At 42.4% G+C, this 10,518-nt stretch overlaps 1 pseudogene; it reads left to right on the forward strand.

Annotated features, from left to right (window-relative positions):
• Window positions 1-9,005, forward strand: part of LOC116883922 — a 76,656-nt pseudogene extending 67,651 nt beyond the window's left edge.
• Window positions 9,006-10,518: the final 1,513 nt, after the last annotated feature.

A 10,518-nucleotide genomic window follows, 5' to 3' on the forward strand; every position in this document is an offset into this window, starting at 1 on the left:
TATGTCATTATAGCTTTACATTTTTGTTTTGGTTTGCTTTGGTCGTTGGTTTGTCTGCTTTTCAAGACAGGGTTTCTCTGTGTGTATAGACATGGCTGCCCAGGCACTCACTCTGTAGACCAGGCTGGCTTCCAGCTCAGAGCACTGCCTGCCTCTGCCTCCCAGGCACTGAGTGCTGGGATTAAAGGCGTGAGCCACTACGCCTGGTGCAAAACTTGAAATTTTTTTAAAAGAATGGTCAATGTGACAAAGACAAATTTTGCCTCCTGTTAAGAGATGTGAAAGAGGGCCAAGACCATCTTTCCAGAAATAATGTTTCTTAGTATACTTATAGCATGTGCTATTGAAGATTTATTTATACTGGTTAAACACCATAGCCTCATTGTTGACTTTAATTATATAATCAGTCACATTTTAATATTGACAACTTTGACCATCAACCCAATTCACACTTCTTAATTTCAGTCTATCAGTCTTGCCCATTCCAACGCCAACATACTATGCCCACCCCTTGTCGCCTTTCGTCAGATAATTGACATGACCTTTAAGCTGCTCTCCTAGTCTCTCGCACTGTCTCTCTTGTATCTATTCCCCATGTTGCAAACAGAGGAGCTCTAGCATGCTCTCCTAAGAAGCTAAAAACAAGTGTCTCTGTGCCTTCGGGGCCTCAAGACCTGCACTTACCTGTTCCTATCCAGCTAATCTCATGCAAACTCTCTGCTTTCTCCACAGCCTAACCTGGCCTCTTGCTGTAAATGTGTTAAATGTCTGCAGATCCCACCACAGGGCCTGCCTCTCCAAGGACCCAGATCAGATGTGAATGTCTTTGTTTTGGTGTTGAGGATGGAACACAGGCCCCTGAGTCTGCTAGGCACTACTTCACCACTGACCAACTTTTGAGACAGTCTACTAAGCAACCCAGGCTGGTTTAGAACTTGCAATTCTCCTGCCTCAAGCTCTGGATATATATTAGAAGCTCTCTCCCCTATTTGATTAAGGGATTAGCACAGAGAGGTACCATGTCTGTTTGTGTCAGTCCAAAACAGCACATGGCACATAACTGGATCCCATTAACTATATAATGGGGAAACAATTCAGGAAGTTCCTGAACCAGAAATGAGTGTATTTAGTGTGGGGGCCAAAATATACACATGCAAAATTATTGCTAGACTACAAAAAAACCCAAATGTTTTAATAATTAAAGGAAAAACACAATAGGCCTCACTTATTCAGGAAGACATTTTACTATGCTAATTTTCCAATATCCATGGAGATTAAGTAATCAGGCTACTTCTGTCAATCTCAAACAGCTATGACATCCTTTCTACACTCTAAAATTAGAAGTCACTGGTCAAGGTTTTGAAAGTTGGAAGTGATTCCAAAATTTAGCTTTGATTGAGTTTTACAGCTTTTTAAAAATAAATTAGGGCTGGAGAGATGGCTCAGTGGTTAAGAGCACTTAACTCTGCTCTTTCAGAGGTCCTGAGTTCAAATCCTAGCGACCACATGGTGGCATACAGCAATCTCTAATGAGATCTGATGCCCTCTTCTGGTGTGTCTGAAGGCAGCTAAAGTGTACTTATATAATAAATAAATCTTAAAAAAAAACTTTAAAAAAAAATAAATTAGGCAGTCCCAATCTGTTTCCTGGAGCTAAGGCTGTCCCACAGTCCTCTATACCCAAATCCTACTCAGAGAAAGCTGGTCTCCCAGGAGTGCTGACACACCTAAAAATCACAGTCTCAAGACCCACAGGAAGGATAAACTCCAGTCAGAAACAGTAAGACCAACTAACATCAGAGATAACCTGATGGCTAAAGGCAAGGACAAAAACCTAAGCAAAAGAAACCAAGACTACTTGGCATCATCAAAACTCAGCTCTTCCACCAAAAAAGTCCTGGATAGCCAAACACACCAGAAAAGCAAAATTCAGATTTAAAATCACATCTCATGATAATGATAAAGGACTTTAAGAAAGACAAAATTAAAGAAATTCCCTTAAAGAAATACAGGGCAACACAGATAAACAAGTAGAAACCCTTAAAGAGGAAACACAAAAATCTCTTAAAGAATTATAGGAAGACATAACAAAACAGGTGAAGGAATTGTAAAATCATCCAGTATCTAAAAATGGAAATAGAAACAATAAAGAAACCACAAGGAAAGACAACCCTGGAGATAGAAAACCTAGGAAAGGGATCAGGAGGCATAGATACAAGCATCACTAACAGAATACAAGAGATAGAAGAGAGAATCTCGGGTACAGAAGATACCATAGAAATCATTGACACAACAGTCAAAGAAAAGGCAAAATGCTCCTAAACCAAAAACATCCAGAAAGTCCAGGGCACAATGAAAAGATCAAACCTAAGGATAATAGGTATAGAAGAGAGCAAAGACTCCCAACTTAAAAGGCCAGTAAATATCTTCAACAAGATTATAGAAGAAAACTTCCCTAACCTAAAGAAAGAGATGCTTATGAACAGACAAGAAGCCTACAGAACTCCGAATATATTGGACCAGAAGAGAAATTTCCCCATCACAAAATAGTCAAAGCACCAAATACACAAAACAAAGAAAGAAAATTAAAAACAGTAAGGGGAAAAGGTCAAGTAACATATAAAGGGAGACCTATCAGAATTACATCAGACTTCTCACCAGAGACCATGAAAGCCAGTAGATCCTGGGCAGATGTCATACAGACCCTAAGAGAACACAAATGCCAGCCCAGGTTACTGTATCCAGCAAAACTCTCAATTAACACAGATGGAGAAACCAAGATATTCCATGACAATATCTTTCCACAAATCCAGCCCTACAAAGGATAATAGATGGAAAACTCCAACACAAGGAGGGAAACTACACACTAGAAAAAGCAAGAAAGTAATCTAATTTCAACAAACCCAAAAGAAGATAGCCACACAAACATAATTCCACTGTTAACAACAAAAATAGCATGAAGCAACATTGGCTATTCCTTAATATCTCTTAACATCATTGGAATCAATTCCCCAATAAAAAGGTGTAGACTAACTGACTGGATAAGTAAACAGGACCTAGCATTTTGCTGCCTACAGGAAATGCACCTCACTGAAAAAGACACTACCTCTGAGTAAAGGCTGGAAAACAATTCTCCAAGCAAATGGTCCCAAGAAACCAGCTGGAGTAGCCATTCTAATATCAAGTAAAACTGACTTTCAACCAAAAGTTATAAAAAAAAAAAAGATAAGAAAGGACATTTCATATTCATCAAAGGAAAAATCTACCAAGACGAACTCTCAATTCTGAACATATATGCTCCAAATGCAAGGGCACCCACATTCCTAAAAGAAACCGTATTAAAGCTCACATCGCACTTCATAAAGTAACAGTGGGAGACGTCATCATCCCACTCTCAGCCATGGACAGATCATGGAAACAGAAAATAACAGACACAGTAAAATTAACAGAAGTTATGAACCAAATGGGTTTAACAGATATCTATAGAACATTTCATCTTAAAAACAAAAGAATATACCCTCTTCTCGGCATCTCATGGTGTCTTCTCCAAAATTGACCATATAATCAATCACAAAACAGGCCTCAACAGAAACAAGAAGACGGAAATAATCTCATGAATCCTATCAGATCACCACAAACTAAGGCTGGTCTTCAAAAACAGCCATCCCAACAGAAAGCCCACACACACGGAAGCTGAAGAACACTCTACTCGATGATAACTTGGTCAAGGAAGAAATAAAGAAAGGAATCAAAGACTTTTTAGAATTTAATGAAAATGATGACACAACATACCCACACTATGGGACACAATGAAAGCTGTGCTAAGAGGAAAACTCATAGCTCTGAGTGCCTCCAAGGAGAGCATACACTAACAGCTTGATAGCACACCTGAAAGCTCTAGAACAAAAAGAAGCAAATACACCTCTACTCAGAGGATAAACAGGCTGAGACAGAAACTAGGGAAATGACACCCTTCACAATAGTCACAAATAATATAAAATACCTTGGGGTGACTCTAACCAAGGAAGTGAAAGATTTGTATGACAAGAACTTCAAGTTCCTGAAGAAAGAAATAGAAGATCTCAGGGGTTGGAAAAAATCTCCCATGCTCATGGATTGACAGGATTAATATTGTAAAAATGGTCATCCTGCTGAAAGCAATCTACCATTTCAATACAATTCCCATCAAAATTCCCATTCAATTCTTCATAGAGTTAAAAAGAGCAATTTGTAAATTCATTTGAAATAACAAAAAACCCAAGATAGCGAAAACTATACTCAACAATAAAAGAACTTCTGGGGGCATCACCAAACCTGACCTCAAGCTGTATAACAGAGCAATAGTGATAAAAACTTCATGGTATTGGTACAGAGGCAGACAATGTAGATCAATGGAATAGAATTGAAGACCCAGAAATGAACCCACACACCTATGGTCACTTGATCTTTGAAAAGGAGATGAAACCATCCAGTGGGAAAAAGACAGCATTTTAAAACAAAATGGTGCTGCTTCAAATGGTCATCAGCATGGAGAAGAATGCAAACTGACTCTTTCTTATCAACTTGTACAAAGCTCAAGTCCAAGTGGATCAAAGACCTCCACTTAAAACCAGATACACTCAAACCAATTGAAGAGAAAGTGGGAAAGAGTCTTGAACACATTTGCACAGGGGAAAATTTCCTGAACAGAACACCAATGGCTTATGCTCTAAGATCATGAATTAGGATCTACAATTGGGACCTCATAAAACTGCAAAGTTTCTATAAGGCAAAGGACACTGTCATTAGGACAAAACGGCAACAAACAGATTGGGAAAAGATCTTTACCAATCCTTCATCCAATAGAGGGCTAATGTCCAATATATACAAAGAACTCAAGAAGTTAGACTCCAGAGAATCTAATAACTCTATTTAAAAATGGGGTTCAGAGGTAAACAAAGAATTCTCAGCTGAGGAATGCCAAATGGCTGAGAAGCACCTAAAGAAATGTTCAACATCTTTAGTCATCAGGGAAATACAAATCAAAACAACCCTGAGATTCCACCTCACACCAGTCAGAATGACTAAGATCAAAAACTCCTACGACAGCAGATGCTGGTGAGGATATGGAGAAAGACGAACACTCCTCCATTGTTGGTGGGATTGCAGACTGGTACAACCATTCTGGAAATCAGTCTGTCAGTTCCTCGGATAATTGGACATAGTGCTACCTAAGGACCCAGCTATACCACTCCTGGGCATATACCCAAAAGATGCCCCAACATATAACAAGGACACGTGCTCCACTATGTTCATAGCAGCCTTATTTACAATAGCCAGAAGCTGGAAAGAACCAAGATGTTCTTCAATAGAGGAATGGATACAGAAAATGTGGTACATCTACACAATGGAATACTACTGAGCTATCAAAAACAATGACTTCATGAAATTCTTAGGCAAATGGATGGAACTAGAAAATATCGTCCTGAGTGAGACAACCCAATCACAAAAAAACACACATAGTATGCTCTCACTGATAAGTGGATATTAGCCCCAAAGCTCAGAATACCCTAGATACAATTCACAGAGTATAAGAAGCTCAAGTAAAAGAGAGACCAAAATGTGGATGCTTCAGTCCTTGTTAGAAGGGGAAAAAATACTCAGGGGAAGTAGAGGGTAAGAGGAAGGATCTTGGGAGGAAAAGAGGAGGGGAAGGGGTAAAAATGGGGGCAGGACCAGGTGTGGGAGGAGAAGGGGATGATATTCAGAAGGTCAGGAATTTGAACAGAGATGTGTAGCAATGGAGGATGGGGAACTGGCGGTAGCCACCAGCAAGTCCCAGATGTCAGGAAAACAAGAATCTCCTGGGACCCAACAGGGATGAGATTAGCTGAAATGCCCAACAAAAGGGAGGGAGAACCTGTAGAGACCATATCCAGAGGTTAGGCAAGGGCCCCAGTTGGGGGATTAACCCAAAAGGCCTTCTGTCTAAAGGAAAAATGGGGACAAAATGTGGAGCAGAGACTGAAGGAAAGGCCATCCAGAGACTGCAATACCTGGGGATCCATCTCATGTACAAACACCAAACCCAGACACTATTGCAGATGCCAAGAAGTGCATGGTGACAGGAGCCTGATATATCTGTCTCCTGAGAGGCTCTGCCAGAGCCTGATAAATATAGAGGCAGATGCTTGCAGCCAACCATTGGACTGAGCCCAAGAACCCCAATGGAGGAGATAGAGAAAGGACTGAAGGAGCTGAAGGGGTTTGCAACCCCATAGGAAGAACAACAATATTGACTAACCAGACCCCCCCAGGGCTCCCAGAGCTCCAACCAACCAAAGAGTACACGTGAGGGGACCCATGGCTCCAGCTGGATATGTGGCAGAGGATGGCCTTGTCTGCCATCAATAGGAGAAATCCTTGGTCCTGTGAAGGCTCGATTTTGCCAGTGTAGGGGAATGCCAGGGTGGTGAGGTGGAAGTGGGTGAATGGGACGGAGAGTACCCTCATAGAAGCAGGGGAAGGAGGGATGGGAGAGGGAGATTCTGAGGGGGAGAACAGGAAGGGGATAACATTTGAAATGTAAATATATAAAATATCCAATAAGGAAAAAATAAATAATCTTTAAAAATAATTTAATAATTATATTTTATTTAATATATAACCCTGCAAATGGAAAGTGTTGTTGATGACAATTAGAATAGAAAACCATCAGCAACTAAAGAAAACTGGTAGACTTTTTCTGAGGAACCTGGGAGACTTCATTATTTATATGTCTTGTAGATATTTCTGTGTGTTAGCCAGGTGGTGGTAGGCAATCCCAGCACTCGGTGGACTGAGGCAGGCAGATCTCTGAGTTCAAGGTTAGCTTGATCTACAGAATGCATTCGGGATAGCCAGGGCTACACACAGAGAAACATTGTCTCAAAAGAACCCAAAACAAAAGAAAAAAAAAAAAGAAACAAAGAAACAAGAAAATGTCCTTGTCAATTTTCTCCTTTGCCTGGACCTTGTACAAATTTAAATGTGTTTAAAGCTTTGGATAATTAACTTTTATGGTCAGGATGTTTGATTCTAAGTTTGTAATCCTTGCTGCATCTAGGGGAACAGACTTGCACAGAGTCTGCAAGAATATTCCATTGCAACATCTAACAGAAAGAAACAGAACTGACACCTTGATTTTCTGTCAATCTTTTCTCAACGCCCTGCCCTGTGCCACCCGCTCCCCACAGGCAGTGTCTTGCACAGCCACCAACAGCTATTGAAGCGGAAATCTTTTGTGTATGAGTCAGACCTCAGCAGTGAGATGCTTTGCTGATGATGTGTTTTTGCTCACAGCTTGAGCACATCATCTGAAAATGGTACCTGACGTATACTAAGTGCTTAATGCTCCTTGATGGATGAAATGTGTGTGCAAGTTTAACTTCAAAAGCATGGTTATATACAAACTATAAATCTCTCATTCAAAAAATTAATCCTTTGATGTTAATGGCTGTGTTAAGTACACCTGTGGGGTCTCCCGATTTGGAGACAGCTGAGGCTCGGTTTACTTGTGAAGGGGAGAAAATCCCAGTGTGTTTAATATCTAAAAGGGCTACTAAACTATCCTTTTTAATATTTGTTTTATGCCTTTGGATTCAGCTTACAGGTGTTGTTTTTAATGTGTGAAAGTTTGATACTAATGTAAAACACATTGCTCTCCATCTGACTCTCTTGAGTTAAGGTCTCTCACGGAATCTGAACTTTGCTGCTTTGATTAAGCTGACCAGCCAGTGAGCTCCTGGATTTGCTAGACTGAGTTTCGTGGTACTGGGATTATAGGACATGCTGAGCTATTGCAGCTTTCTGTGGTCAGGCATTGGGGATTTGAACTCAGATCCTAGCACTTGCATAGCACACTGGACCGTTTTCCCAGCCCCAGGGATATTTTTTCATTGCTGGTCTCTAAGTAAAACTAAAACCCTAACCCAAACAATACTATCCCATAAGCCTCAAGGATGCATGCTAGATTGTATTCATCCTTTCTTTCTTTCTCCTGGCTAAAAAAGGTAAAATTTCAACGCTGCTGAAGAATTGTATTAGAAGCGAGCCACCAGGCACAAAGACCCGGAAACGGAATCCCACCGGGGCTGGAATACCTGGGGGTGAGGATCCCAGAAAGCCGTTCTAGAGGCTGTATGCCACATGCACCAAGGATGTCACCGAGAGGTGAATTTCACGTGGCTCATGCCAGTATAACCAATAAAAACAACAGAGATATGAAGTTCTCTGGCAGAACACTTGCCTCACATCAAGGTGGCCCTGGGTTCAAACCCACCCCCAACTCCACCTCCGTGGCACCTCACATGCCCACCTCAAAAAAATACCATGCAAGCTCACACTGCGTGTGCTACAGCCGTATTACGTCAAGCTCAAGGACAGTGAGAAGGATCGTAGACTCCTCGACCTCCTTGATGTGCAAGAGTTTAACCAGGTGGTGGTCTTTGTCAAGTCTTTGCCGCGCTGCATGGCCCTGGCCCGGCTCTTAGTGCAGCAGAATTTCCCAGCTATTGCTATTCACAGAGGCATGGCCCAGGAGGAGCACCTGTCCCAATACCATTAGTTCAAGGACTTCCAGCGTCGCATCCTGGTGGCTACAAATCTGTTTAGCAGAGGTATGGACAATGAGAGAGTCAACATCGTCTTCAACTATGACACGCCAGAGGACTCAAACCTACCTTCACCCAATAGCTCGTGCTGGTCGCTTTGGTACCAAGGGCCTGGCAGTCGCTTTTGTACCGGATGAGAGTGGTGCCAAAATCCTTAATGACGTTCAGGACCGGTTTGAAGTGGATGTGGCCGAGCTTCCAGAGGAAAGAGATCTCTCCACATACATTGAGCAGAGCCTGGTAACCATGTGTGTAGCCAGGACACCGTGGCTTCTCTCCTGCTGCTTCAGATCCTCCTCCTAGGTGGCAAGTCGACGGCCTCTCTGTTTATGGTTCCAAAGCTTCAGCTACGTAAGAATAAACTTTTATTGTGAAGAAAGAGTAGGTTGCATCTGTCCCAGGCTCCCTGGGTACTGGACCCAGGCTCTTAACCTTTCTCTTGGGACCCGTGTTTTAACTCTAGAAATTCATATGAATCTTTGGTACATAGAAATATAAAATAGTACACAAATCAAACATTTACTGCGAATTAAATAATTAATCACTTTATTTTGAGGCCAGTGAGATGGCTCAGTATGTAAAGGTGTTTGACACCAAGGCCAGTGACCTGAGTTCGATCCGGGTAATTATGTTTATTATGTCATTTATTTCAAATGCTCTTATGTTAGGACAGTTTTCCTCCAGGGGGCGAGGCTCCAGGGAGCGTATGGGGGTGACTCTAGCTAGGATTCCTAGCACTGGAGGTTGTGAGACTCAAGTGGCCACCTCCTGTAGCCAGGAGAGAGAAGGACACCAACCCTCCCACAAATATTTCGACCCAAAAATTGTCCAGCCTATAAGAAGTGAGGGGACAAAGATGGACCAGAGACTGAGGGAACAGCCAACCAATGACTGGCCCAGCTTGAGACCCATCCCATGGGAGAGAGCCAGCCCCTGATACTATTAATGATACTCTATTATGCTTGCAGACGGGATCCTAGCATAACTGTCCTCTGGGAGGCTCCACCAGCAGCGGATGGGAAGATGCAGAGACCCTATAACCAGACATCAGATGGAGCTCAGGGAGTCCTGTGGAAGAGGTGGGAGCTCAGGGAGTCCTGTGGAAGAGGTGGGAGCTCAGGGAGTCCTGTGGAAGAGGTGGGGGGAGGGATTGAAGGACCCAGAGGGGATAGGGACTCCAAAAAATGACCAAAAGAATCAACCTTGAAAGCTCGCAGAGACCGAACCATCAACCAAAGAGCATACATGGACTGGACACTGCCTTCCCACCACACATTTGAGGCAGAAGTGCAGCTTGATCTTCATATAAATCCCCCCAAAACTAGAGCTGGGGCTGTCCCTGACTCTGTGGCCGCCCAGTGGAACCTGTCTCCTAAGCTGCCTTGTCTGGCTTCAGTGAGGGTGTGCACCTAGTCCTGAAGTGCCCTGAAGTGCCACGGCGGGGATGGGGGGCAGGGAAGATTCCCCCCTCTCAGAGGGGGAAGGGGAGGGGGAGAAAGGGGGAACTGGGAGGAGAGGGAGCTTGCAATCGAGATGTAAAGAGAATAGATAAATAAATGGAAAAAAATAAGAACAAGAAAAAGTAGAGGAAAGTTTTTCTCTCGTGAGTCTCCTCATTGGTTAGAGTAATAGTCATCTTCACTTTAGTGCAAGTGTTGAAGCCTGGGCCTCACGCATGCTATGTAAGTCCTCTACCACTGATTTACACCTCAGCTCAGTAATTACAGCTTAATGGACGTGTAATGTCACTCTTTATTATGTTAGGTAACTCGGTTTTACACGTATTTTCTTTTCAATGATTAATACTGACTAGAGAACACTCCTGAGCACGACATTTGCACTTCTGCTGGAACGTAATTGTTCAATAAATGCCCCGGGGACAGAAAAC

Source organism: Rattus rattus, chromosome 14, assembly GCF_011064425.1.
Source record: "Rattus rattus isolate New Zealand chromosome 14, Rrattus_CSIRO_v1, whole genome shotgun sequence".
NCBI lineage: Eukaryota > Metazoa > Chordata > Mammalia > Rodentia > Muridae > Rattus > Rattus rattus.